General features: G+C 43.8%; 1 pseudogene; it reads left to right on the plus strand.

Annotated features, from left to right (window-relative positions):
• The first annotated feature begins 12,472 nt into the window (after positions 1-12,472).
• LOC136321474 (U2 spliceosomal RNA) lies at positions 12,473-12,637 on the plus strand (annotated as a pseudogene).
• The last annotated feature ends 960 nt before the right edge of the window (positions 12,638-13,597 follow it).

Consider the following 13,597-nt stretch of genomic DNA (forward strand, 5'->3'; position numbering starts at 1 on the left):
GGGGAAGAGAGAGACAGTGAGGAAAGCGCGGCGGAGGGGTGGAGAAGCAAATGGGCGCTTCTCCTATGTGCCCTGGCCGGGAATCGAACCTGGGTCCTCCGCACGCTAGGCCGACGCTCTACCGCTGAGCCAACCGGCCAGGGCCTTTCATGGCTTTTTAACTTAAGCTCTGCCAGTGTTTATTGTAAAAAGTAATATATAATTATTAAAATTAGAAAATAAACATAGACAAAAATATAAGGCCCTGGCTGGTTGGCTCAGCAGTAGAGCGTTGGCCAGGTGTGTGGAGGTCCTGGGTTCAATTCCTGGCCAGGACACACAGGAGAAGCGCCCATCTGCTTCTCCACCCCTCCCCCTCTCCTTCCTCTCTGTCTCTCTCTTCCCATCCTGCAGCCGAGGCTCCATTGGAGCAAAGTTGGCCCGGGCGCTGAGGCTGGCTCCATGGCCTCCGCCTCAGGTGCTGGAATGGCTCCAATTGCAGCGGAGCAACACCCCAGAGGGGCCGAGAATCATCCCCTGGTCAGTAGGCTGGATGGATCCCAGTTGGGCGCATGTAGGAGTCTGTCTGCCCCCCCCCAAAGCTTCTCACTTCAGAAAAATACAAAAAAACAAAAAAAATCTATAAGCCATCTTCCACTATCTGGAGGTAATGATAGTTATAATTCCAGTGCATTTTACACATTTTAACTTTCAATCTCTCAAAAATGGTTTAATTAAAATTTTAATTATATTGCCCCCAAAATATCAAACAGAAAGACAGAGTATGAACAAGTTCCTAGTTTTACCTACAATAGCATTTCTGAGAGTTAATCACTGTTAATAGGGACTATCCTAAACATTTTTTGCATACATAAACTTGTTTTTTCATTCCTTTTTAATCTATTGGGGGTTATCTAGATTTGATTTATAAAATGTTACATTTCATTTTTTTCAACAACTTTGTTGAGGCATATTTTATGTAGCACATAATCCACTCATTTCAAGTGTACAAGTCAATGATTTTTAGAACAGTTTTTTTACTATTTTACATGTGCAACTATCACCATATATGAGTTTTAGAACGTCACTCAGAAAGACCCCTCGTGCACATTTATACTGCCAACCCCTATGCCTTGAGCCTTTACCCAGTGCAAATACTATTTCCTTTCTGTCATTAGAGCATTGCCTTTTCCGCACATTTCATAGAATGTTCTCATACACTGTGTAGTCTCTTTCATTTAGTGAAATATGTTTATTTTTAGAAAGTGCAGGAAAATGTTTATTGGATGCTTAATGAGTTTTATTTCAAAATAATATCTCACAAGAAGAAAATACAAAGAAGTTTTAAGTACTTGTTACTATTAGAGGAAAAACAAACAGCAATTATAATTATCAGCCATTGAGAACCTGTGGAAGATATCTGTTTCTGACATTTCCACTCTTCCCCCTAGTGGCCAGGATGAAAAAAGAATGTATGTTTGTTACAATGCATCCCAGATTTTACAAAAATGTTCCTGAATGAGAGACATATTACATTTGGAAATATCCTATGAGAGATGCTTCCTTTTTGTTTCCTGGAGGCCCTTTATAAAGCAAATTTCCTGGGAAGCTTAATTTATCATTTTCTTCAATTCTTCCCACCATCAAATCTACTGGCATCTTTGTGTGGAGGGCTTTAGAATGGTGTTAAGAGCTCAAGGCGGGTGCCCAACTGTGCAAGTTCAAATCTCAACTCTGCGGCTTGCTAGTGATGGACCCTGGGGCTTATCTGGGGTCCTGCTGGAGGCCACATGGACCACTTAACACTGCCATTCACATCACTCTGAATAAGAACATCTCCACTGGAAGTGTCTGTTGACATGCCCTGCCTGCCAGATCAGAACTTGGGTATTGTGGGGGGTGGGGATGCTTTTGCCCCCCCAGTGCTGATGTATGGCCAAGTTTCACTTAGTAGATTTTGTTTATTTTTCAACAAAAACAAGGAATAAGTCCGTTCCCTCTCTTAGCACTGCCTCAAATCACTCCTACATGATAAAGTGACCAGGAGAGCCTCCATCCGCCATCCCTTACCAGCAAGGCTGCAACATAGCACAGAGTCAAATAGAGGCCCACATACCATATGTCTATGTATGCAGATATTCTATTCTTATTTTTTAAAATGTTTTTCTTAAGTGAGAAGTAGGGAAGCAAAGAGACAGACTCTTGCATGCGCCCTGACCAGGATCCACCTGGCAAGCCCCCTACCAGGCGATGCTCAGCAACCAAGCTATTTTAGCACCTGACATGAGGCTATGGAGCCATCCTCAGCGCCTGGGCCCAAATGGCTCCAACTGAGCCATGGCTGTGGGAGAGGAAAAGAGAGAAGGAAGAGGGGAGGGGTGAAGAAGCAGATGGTCATTTCGCCTGTGTGCCCTGATTGGCAATTGAACCTGGGACATCCACACACCAGGCCGACACTCTACCACTGAGCCAACCAGCCAGGGCCTATGCAGAGATTATAAATCAAGTGGACAAGTTGTTTAATAAAGTCTATCCTCCAACCTTGGAATATACCTTCAGAATAATAAAATTAAAATATGTGTAAAGCTATGGGTTTTTTTTTTCTTCTTTTCCAAGTGAGAGGAGGGGAGAAAGACAGACTCATGCAAGTGCCCTAATCTGGATCCACCCGGCAACCTCCAATGCTCTGCCCATCTCAGACCATGCTTGCAGCCAAGATATTTTTAGCACCTGAGGGGGATGTTCCATGGAGCCATCTTCAGTGCCAGGGACCAATGTGCTTGAACCAACCAAGCCATGGCTGTGGGAGGAAAAGAGAGAGAGGGAGAGAGAGAGAGAGAAGGAGGAAGGGTGGGGAAGCAAATGGTTGTTTCTCCTGTGTGCCCTGATTGGGAATCGAACCCAGGACATCCAGACCCTGGGCTGACGCCCTACCACTGAGCCAACAGGCCAGGACACTATGTTTTTTAATATGACTAAAAATTGACAAAATATTAGTGATAAGTGAATTTAATTACTATTGCATGTCTGGGTGTTCTATTGATGAGTACAAAATAAAAGCAATCCAATCGTAGTTAGTAAATGTTTACATATTCTTATCTCTGGTCTTCATTTCAGCCAACCACCCATTAAGCTGTTATAATCAAGATTTTTGAAACGATTAGCCTTGCCTGACTGGGCAGTGGATAGAGCATTGGATTGGGATGTAGAGGACCCAGGATCGAGATCCCAAGGTCACCAGCTTGAGTGAGGGCTCATCTGGTTTGAGCAAGGCTCACCAGCTTGGGCCCAAGGTCTCTGGCTTGAGCAAAGAGTCACTCGTCTGCTGTAGCCCCCCCACCCCCCGCCACTCGTCAAGGCACATATGAAAAAGCAATCAACAAACAACTAAGGGCTGCAACAAAGAATTGATGCTTCTCAATAAAAATAAATAAATAAATAAATTAAAAAAAGAAATCAAAGTTAAAAAAAAAAAAAAGAATTGATGCTTCTCATCTCTCTCCCTTCCTGTTTGACTCTCTTTGTCACAAAACAAATAAATAAGTAGATAATAAAAAACAGCCTGACCAGGCGGTGGCGCAGTGGATAGAGCATCGAACTGGGATGCGGAGGACCCAGGTTTGAGACCCCGAGGTTGCCATCTTGAGCGCAGGCTCATCTGGTTTGAGCAAAAACTCACCAGCTTGGACTCAAGGTCGCTGGCTCAAGCAAGGTGTTACTTGGTCTGCTGAAGGCCCGCAGAGATGAGAAAGCAATCAATGAACAACTAAGGTGTCACAAAGAAAAACTAATGATTGATGCTTCTCATCTCTCCGTTCTTGTCTGTCTGTCCCTATCTATCCCTCTCTCTGTCTCTGTAGAAAATAAAAATAAAAATAACAATAAAAACAAAAAATGATTACCTTGACACTCACTGTCGAGTGCTCTTTGTGAATGGAGAAATATCCTTTGCTCTGGCTTCCTGTCCAAGGTGCCTGGCGCCTCAGCTCTTTTCACTTTCTGGTCTCCAGATGCAGAGGAAAATATTTGAATGGAGAGTTCGGGAGGAGAAGCTGAACATGTTCAAGTTCTTCCTCCTTGTTTCCTCTTTGACCTTTGTCTGCCCGCAGGGTGCACACCACTGCTCTGCTTTTCTGTGTGGTTGTCCAACACCATTTATGATGAGGTAAGCAAGTTCAATTCAGGGGTGAAATATTAGGAAACCCACTTGGCTAATCCACCTAATCCACATCCTTCAACTGTCTTTAACGGCAGTAAAGGTGGTATTTGTGCTCTCCTGCTGTCTTACTCTTTCATCTCTCAATTGGTTCCACATTTGAACAGAAAACAGGTCTCATTCATTGGGCCCTGTAAATTCTGACTGGTGTGTGTGTGTGTGTGTGTATGTGAGAGAGAGAGAGAGAGAGAGAGAGGGAGAGAGGGGTTCCTGTGGACATCCAGTCTGGGCTTTGTGCTCCTTTCACAGATTTGCCCAAATGTGGGCACAACTATTTAATTCTCCATCTCATAACTTAAGCCATGGTTTTACTGGAGTCTCAGGGAGGGAGTAAGACACAGAAAATAACATAACCACAGCTCATTCCTGGGTTCCTGCCAGCTCCTGCACTACTGTAATCGACCCAGGACAGCTTATTTTGTGCCCTCAAACGTGCCCCACACTCTAATCTGCATACCTCTGCCTCAGGATCCAGACCCAACAACCCCCGGCCCTGCCGAGTCTCAGGAAAGGAGGAAGACCTTCTCTTCGCTGAGTCACACAGCCCACCTCTCTAAATCCTCGGCTCCTTTTCTGGTTTCTGAACTCAATTTTTCCCAAGTTGAATGACACTGGGAACATAGTTTCTCAGAGAAGAGTTCACCCCGCATGTGTAGGGGTGAATTCTAGTCCTATGGTTCTTACAGCGGAGCTCAAAAGTACATTTTCTACAGTCCAGGTTATATAGCGTTGAATATAAGTATTATCATGGTGGTAAACCAATCAGTTTCACCATTCGCAGTGAACTACATCAAGCCTAAGCTAGTTCTTTTCATAGTTGTTCCTTCTTCCAGAAGAGAAAATTAGGTCTGGGGCCCTGGCCAATTGGCTCAGTGGTAGAACATTGGCCTGGCATGTGGATGTACCAGGTTCGATTCCTGGTCTGGGCACACAAGAGAAGTGCCTATCTGCTTCTCCCTCTCCCCTTCTCGCTTCTCTCTCTCCCTTTCTCTCTTTCCCTCCTACAGACATGGCTTGATTGGAGTGAGTGATCCTGGGTGCATTGAGGATGGCTCCATGGCCTCCGCCTCAGGCGCTAAGAAGAGCTCGGTTGCTGAGCAATGGAGTAATGCTCCAGATGGGCAGAGTATTAACCAGAGTAGTGGGCTTGCCGGGTGGATTTCGGCTGGGGCTCATGCGGGAGGCCGTCTTTGCCTCCCCTCCTCTCACAGAATAAAAAAAGAAAAAGAAAATTAGGTCTGACCCTCATTCCTATACTCTTTACCTTCTTAATTCAGCTACTCCAAAACAATGTGCAGGACTCCTTGGAAGCCAGGAGAGTCTGCTTGCCTCATGTTCTTAGTGGGACACTTAGTGACTCATGGCCTAAGTTATGACCTTTGTGGAGATATCTTTCATCAGATAGCCCAAACCTTATTATTTGGCAGGTGTTTCAGTAGGGTCCTAAGGAAAGCAGATAATGAGACAAAGTTAGGACATTTATGGGTGAAGAAAGTCTCTGAAAGACAAACGGGAGGTTATAGGGTTGGGCAGAGATAGCCATCAGAGCAATGTAGATCTGGCACTTGTAAAGGGAAAAGGAATAGGAAGCAAGATGCGACAGAGAGCGCCTCAGGCCAACACAGATCCGATAAAGCCTCAGCCAGTCCATCCAGAGCAGATTGTCTGTGAGAGGAGTCCAGCTCTGGGCGGAAGTGACCAGACTGAGAAGCCCTGCCATGCACAATCATTGGCTGGGTCTGCCCAGGAAGAGCGAGGCTAAGCCTGAAAGCCCAGGTGAACACTTTCTTGCAGCTGAACAGCATGTTTCTTCAAAAGAGATCTAAGCATCCTCCTCCTTGGCTTCCACAGCAGGGACATTGGTATTTCTCAGCCAATTTTCTATCTTGTTACAGAACTAAGGGAACCCTCAAAAATGTTTTGCCCAACATTTTGGCAAGATCCATTTTCTAACTATGCTTGTTCTCCTTGACCTTTTTCCATCAGTACTGCCCCATCCCAATTCATTGTTTCTAATACTTTAAAAAATATTTTATTTATTGATTTTTAGAGAGAGAGGAGTGAAAGAGAGAGAGAGAGAGAAGGGGGAGGAGCAGGAAGCATCAACTCCCACACGTGCCTTGTCCAGGCAAGTCCAAGGTTTCGAACCAGCAACCTCAGTGTTCCAGGTCGACACTTTATCCCACTGCACCACCACAGGTCAGGCTCAAGCCATTATTTCTTGCTAGGACTATTGCAATAATCTCTCCTGGTCTTTCTATACCCACTCTTGTACCTTCCACACTGTTCTTCCCACTGTAGTCAGTCATCTAACCCCTAGTAGTGCCTGACCAGGTGGTGGCGCAGTGGCTAGAGCATCGGACTGGGATGTGGAGGACCCAGGTTCGAGACCCTGAGGTCTCCAGCTTAAGTGCGGGCTCATCTGTTTTGAGCAAAGCTCACCAGCTTGAGCCCAAGGTCGCTGGCTCAAGCAAGGGGTCCCCTGGTCAAGGCACATATGAGAAATCAATCAATGAACAACTAAGGAGCCACAACAAAGAATTGATGTTTCTCATCTCTCTCCCTTCCTGTCTGTCCTTATCTGTCCCTCTTTATGACTCTGTCTCTGCCAAAACAAACAAACAATCAAACAAAAAAACCCTAGTAGCTTAGCATTACTCTGAAAAGGTACATTTAAGTCCTTGACATCACCTTCAAGGTCCTGAGCGTCAACCCCAATTATCTCTTCAGTTTAATCTCATATACTTCATTTACTCTGCTCTGACATAGTGGCCTTCTTTCTATTCCTAGAAAATGTGTCTTGCTTCTTTCTTTCCCAGGGCTCTTGTATATGCAAATCTCTTTCCCTGGGATGCTTTGTGAATCCTTTCCATGTCTGAGAAATACAGCACGATGCAGTTTGGTGTCTGTTTACTTTTTCCCTATTCAACACACTCTAAATTTATTTTTTTTTAATTAGGCAAAATATAGGTCACAGGGCAGAATTTTTATAAAACTAAAATTAAACATATCGAAAAAGTATAAATAGACATGTAAAATACTGAGGACAATATTACCACCCAAGTAATACGTAGAAAAAGTTTAACAAGGCCCTGGCTGTTTGGATCAGTGGTAGAGCATTGGCCTGGCGTGTGGATGTCCTGGGTTCAATTCCTTGTCAGGGCACACAGGAGAAATGACCATCTGCTTCTCCACCCCTCCCCCTTCTCTCTCTCTTTCTTCCCCCTCCTGCAGCCATGGCTTGAATGGTTTGAGCAAAGTTGGCCTCAGGTGCTGTGGATGGCTCCATGGCCTCACCTCAGGCACTAAAATAGCTTGGTTGCTGAGCAACAGAGCAGCAGCTCAGAGAGGCAGAACATCGACTGGTAGGGGGCTTGCGGGGTTGCATCCTGGTCAGGGTGCATGCAGGAGTCTGTATCTCCCCCTCCTCTCCTCTCACTAAAAGAAAAGAAAAAGTTAAACACAATGATTGTTTTTGAAGAAATAATTTATTAATTATACTTATTTTTCAGATTACTATAAAGAATACGTTTGCAGCCAATTATTTCTGTGGAACCATAAAAAATTATATAGTGTTCTGAAAAAACTGATAAATATAACACTTACATTTCTGGCAGGAGAGCCAGCGGGATGACCTGAAACTTCTTGCCATGTAATATCTAGAAATTTTGGATAAAATATAATTAATGTTTTTTAAACAAACATCTTGTAAATATCTCTATGGGAAAGAGAGAAGATATTAATAATTGATAAAAGTAGGTGAGTTTTATAGAGGTACTTTTTTTTACTTTTCTGTGTATTGATTTAGAGAGGGAGAGGAAGAAGAGATAGAGAAACATCAGTTTGTTGTTCCATCTAGTTATACATTCATTGGTTGAGTTGTTTTTTTTTGGTTTTGTTTGTTTTTTTTTTTGTTTTTTTCTGAAGTTGGAAACGGGGAGGCAGTCAGACTCCTGTATGCGCCCGATTGGGATCCACCTGGCACGCCCACCAGGGGGCGATGCTCTGCCCATCTGGGGTGTTGCTCTGTTGCAACCAGAGCCATTCTAGCGCCTGAGGCAGAGGCCACAGAGCCATCCTCAGCACCCAGGCCAACTTTGCTCCAATGGAGCCTTGGCTGCGGGAGGGGAAGAGAGAGACAGAGTGGAAGGAGAGGGGGAGGAGTGGAGAAGCAGATGGGCACTTCTCCTGTGTGCCCTGCCGGGGATTGAACCTGGGACTCCCACACGCCAGGCCGACGCTCTACCGCTGAGCCAACCAGCCAGGGCCTTTTTTTTTTTTTTTTTTTACAGAGACAGAGAGAGTCAGAGAGAGGGATGGATAGGGACAGACAGGATCAGAGAGAGATGAGAAGCATCAACCATTAGTTTTTTATTGTGACACCTTAGTTGTTCATTGATTGCTTTCTCATATGTGCCTTGACTGCGGGCCTTCAGCAAACCCTTGCTCAAAGCCAGCAACCTTGGGTCCAAACTGGTGAACTTTACTCAAACCAGATGAGCCTGCGCTCAAGCTGGCAACCTCGGGGTCTTGAACCTGGGTCCTCCGCATCCGAGTCCGACGCTCTATCCACTGTGCCACTGCCTGGTCAGGCTTCATTGGTTGAGTTGTTTATGTGCCCTGACTGGGGATTGAACTGGCAACCTTGGTATATCGGGATAGCACTCTAATCAACTGAGCTACCTGGCCAGGGCCTATATGTATCTGTTTTATAAGGCATAGCCTTATACGTTTGAATAAGAGGCTAAAGGGTTGTTTCTCTTCTGCCTTAAAGTATTCACTGCAGGCAAAGCTAAGCTTGTTTTCCTGGCCACAGCAGATGGGGTCGAGAACTAGAGCACTAGTTATATATCTGAAGGCAACAACATAAGGCATGCAGTGGGCTGGCTGCTTTTATGGACGTTGGCTAGCATTCTGCCTCAGGATAATAAATGGTGATAAATCAACTTAAAGATCTCTTGAGGAATATAAGTGCTAGATGTACCAAAGTGAAGGTGAGTCATTTGAACTAAGATTGCTACCATGAATTGAAGTCCTGAGCTTGTGGTACGTTTTGCACAATCTCCTGAAGAATGAGCAGCTGCATGAGGCAATTTCCAGAGCTACCTTCCTTTCCTGTAACCCCTGGTTTCTACATATCCTTGTGGCACATCTCATCATTGAAGGTGGTCTGCATGCATTCCTTTGATCTTCAACAAACTAACTGGTTAGCTTTCATTCCGGCAACTTTTAAGTTTATATTTTGGTAAAAATCACCATTTCCTGAGAAAGCAAGTTTATCTCAACCTTGAGAATCATATCAGCAATGATCACTTTTTGGATCATGAGATCCAAAACACGTAGACACACCTGATGGCAATGTAATTTCATTGTGGTTAAGGTCAACAATACTTGACAAACACAAACCTTTGTAAAGTTATGGCTGATCTACCCGCACTTCTCACGGAACAGAATGTTAGTTCTGGGAGTTTGGGACCGGGCTTTGTCCATCTGAGTCTGGATCGTAGGGGACAGGAGGGAAGTTGAAGGTCATGCTGAGGAAGGAATCCTTGGTGGGCATTCGCAGGGTGACCTTTATGGCGTTCGCATTCTCTGCTCTACAAGTATCTCTGTCTCAAATACTTTGAATGGTGCCTGACCAGGTGGTGGCGCAGTGGATAGAGCGTCGGACTGGGATGCCGAGGACCCAGGCTCGAGACCTCGAGGTCCCCAGCTTGAGCACAGGCTCATCTGGTTTGAGCAAAAAGCTCACTAGCTTGGACCCAAGGTCGCTGGCTTGAGCAAGGGGTTACTCGGTCTGCTGAAGGCCCGCAGTCAAGGCACGTATGAGAAAGCAATCAATGAACAACTAAGGGCCGCAAAGCGCAATGAGAAAGTGATGATTGACTGCTTCTCATCTTTCTATTCCTGTCTGTCTGTCCCTGTCTATCCCTCTCTCTGACTCTTTCTCTGTCTCTGTAAAAAAAAAAAAAAAAAAAAGATAAAAAAAATACTTTGAATGGACATCTTCCCCTTCTCACCTAGTTATGATCAGATTGGAGGCTGCTGTAACTCTGTCCCCCTCCATCCCTCCAGCCGGTACAAGAAAAGGCAGTGGGACTGTCATCAGGAATACCCTATAAATGTAAACAAATATCCTCTTTTGTTAGAACAACTTTAAAAAATAATACTCATTTAACATACCCTGACTAAAGAGAAAGGAAGCAAACTTGGTTTTCTCACCATATTTGGCTAAGTTGCTATACAACAAGGGTGCGGATGTTCACTAAATCAGAAATGTTGGGGATTCATTCATTTATTTATTTTTAAAACTAATTTGAGAATTTTTATGAGTTCATTTGCCAAACTGACCACACATGCCGGGAAGCAGGAAGGACCTCAAATGTCTCCAGAAATGTTGGGAATTCAAAAGGTACTAGGCATTGGTTTGGAAAAGGAAAGTGAGACGAATCTGATTTTCAGACGTCCTGTTGTCAAGATAATGAAAATAAGTCCTTTTAAATTTCTTTGTTTTCCCCACATTTTTCAGAAAGTTCATTTACACAATTTTTTGTCCTGTGTACAAACGCACGAGGTTTGCTCCCAACAGTTTGAAACTTTCAGGAAGCTTGCTAACAAGGAAAATGGCTGGATGTGCACTGAAAGTTTTAAACAGAAGAGGGCACTAAGAGCGTCCAACACTTCTTTCACCCTAGGAGAGAGGCAAGAGGGAGAAAGGGGGAGGAACAGAGAGGGAGAGAGTGTACATCTGTTTCTCTCCTGGCAAATTGTGCCCAGAGACTGAGAGTGCTTTTGCCAATGACTTATTTAACACATGTCCGCTGCTGAACTTATAATAAATAATATTTCCCAAGCCAAAAGCACCCAGAATAATGTCTCTTAATAAGCTAATAAAGAAATAACATGCTCCAAACCAATGATAGATTAATAACACTGTTATTCCAAGCAAAGAAGAGATGAATAAAAGAAATGAAATCCAAATTTAGATGTGGAGTACTTTCCTGTGAGTTGGTTTTCAGAAGAGGCAGTCCTGTAGAAGGGCTAACAAGCAAACAGTCTAGGTAAGAGCCAGCCCTACTGCCAAAGATTGAGGATCCAGAGGTGAGAAGCCTCTATAAACAAATCCCTGCTGATTTTACTAATTTACTGCCCTACTTCTCCATTCCACTTAATTTCCTTACTGACAACATACCCCAAACCTACGTTCCTTTGTCTTGTCAAATCTCCACACATTTAATGTTTCTTTTCTTTCTGTGTCCATAAGCTTTCTCTGTTGTTTTTCTTTTTGCTCAATCCCTCCACCCCACAACCCAGCTCCAGCTCCCCTATCCCTGACAGCTGGCCATCAGCCTGTTCTCTATCTATACGTCTGTCTCTGTTTTGCTTATTCATTCATTTTTATTAGAATGTTTAGTCATGTGAAAGACATATAAATGGCATGTTCCACTTCTCTCACAGGTAATTATTATTTTTATTCTCTGTACACATAGCGAAAATTGGGATTTTCTCCTGTTATTCTACCTAATGCCAATTTTATTAGTAGACACAAGAACTCAAGAAGAATAGAAGGGCTATTCCCTTCTCCCCGATGGCCTGAGGGTCACAATCAATGTCTCAGACAGCAAGCTGGCTTAAGAGAATAAACCCAAATTGCCAAAAGAAAAAGAAAAGAAAGATGGAGAGGGAGCATCCTGAAAGTAAGTGTCTTTGTCACAACTGTCCTTGTCTGTCCTCTAGTTTGGATATGTGAGCCAATAAATTTGTCATCATATTTGGCTAAGTTGGCTCAAGTTGGTTTTTATCATGGGCTGTCAAGAGTCCTGATAATTCAGTAGATGAAGCCCAAAGTTCTTTCTTTCTTTCATTTCTAAATTGATATTTAGAGAGAGAGGAAAGGAGGTAGAGAGAGAGAGAGAGAAACATCGATTTGCTGTTCTACTTATTCGTGCCATCATAGGTTGAGTCTAGTATGTGCCCTGATTGAGGATCGAACCCTCAACCTCAGCATGTTAGGACAATGCTCTAACCAACTGAGCTACCCAGTCAGGGCCAAAGTTCTTTCTTTATTCTTTTTCCTAAAGGCACAATGATAGTTCTATAACCCTCAACACTAATTGCTCTCAGCATGTGCATTCGCACCAGGGAGAATGATTTTCACATTTCAGGGAGGCCAGACCAATCTAGTTTACAATGTTAAAAGGCGTGGATTCTCTCATATTTTAAAACTTCTCCAAAATGGCCATGTGCTTCTTTTTAAGTCAGTAGAAAGACCAACAAATAGCTTCTTGGAGTTTTGGCTAAGATCAAGTGTAGTATCTGTTCTACCCAGTTTAAAAAGGCCAACTTTGGTGCAGTGGCTAACCCATCAACCTGGAATGCTGAGCTTGCTGGTTTGAAACCCTGGACTTGCCTGGTCAAGGCACATATGGGAGTTGATGCTTCCTGCTCCTCCCTCCTTCTTTCTCTCTCTCTTTCTCTTCCCTCTCTAAAGTGAATAAATAAAATCTTTTAAAAAATTAAAAAGGCCAAAAAAGTTAGATCTTCAGATAAGAAAGGATAAAATGTATGTTTCTGTTTGAGGCTCTTAAGATAGGATGTGGGTTGCCTGACTTGTGGTGGCACAGTGGATAAAGCGTAGACCTGGGATGCTTCCATTCTCTGTCTCTCTATGTCGCCAGTTCGAAACCCTGCACTTGTCTGGTCAAGGCACATATGGAAGTTGATGCTTCCTGCTTCTCCCCCCTTCTCTGTCTGTCCGTCTGTCTTTCTCCTCACTAAAATAAAGAAATAAAAATTAGCCTGACCGGGCGGTGGCGCAGTGGGTGGAGTGTCGGACTGGAATGCGGAAGGACCCAGGTTCGAGACCCCGAGGTTGCCAGCTTGAGCGCGGGCTCATTTGGTTTGAGCCAAGGTCGCTGGCTTGAGCAAGGGGTTACTCGGTCTGCTGAAGGCCCGCGGTCAGGGCACATATGAGAGAGCAATCAATGAACAGCTAAGGTGTGGCCACGAGGAGCTGATGATTGATGCTTCTCATCTCTCTCCATTCCTGTCTGTCTTTCCCTGTGTGTCCCTCTCTCTGACTCTCTCTCTGTCTCTTTTAAAAATAAATAAATAAATAAAAGAAATAAAAATTAAAAGATAGGATGTGGGTAGGTGCTACAATACAGTAAAGCAATTTCTATTTTAAAGTACTTTCCCACATTTTGCTGAAAATTGTGAACATAGCAAGGAAGTTTCCTTCTTATAATTATTTCTGCTCTGATAGTGAGAAGTGGTCTCCCTGGTTTTGAGGAAAGTGCTCTACTGTTTAAAATGTTTATTTCTTATTTCCCCCATCCATTTCAGGAGTTATCATTTTGACAATAAGCTACCTTCATCCTAGTATTACTAGTAATGTAAACC

The sequence above is a fragment of the Saccopteryx bilineata genome, chromosome 1, assembly GCF_036850765.1.
Source record: "Saccopteryx bilineata isolate mSacBil1 chromosome 1, mSacBil1_pri_phased_curated, whole genome shotgun sequence".
NCBI lineage: Eukaryota > Metazoa > Chordata > Mammalia > Chiroptera > Emballonuridae > Saccopteryx > Saccopteryx bilineata.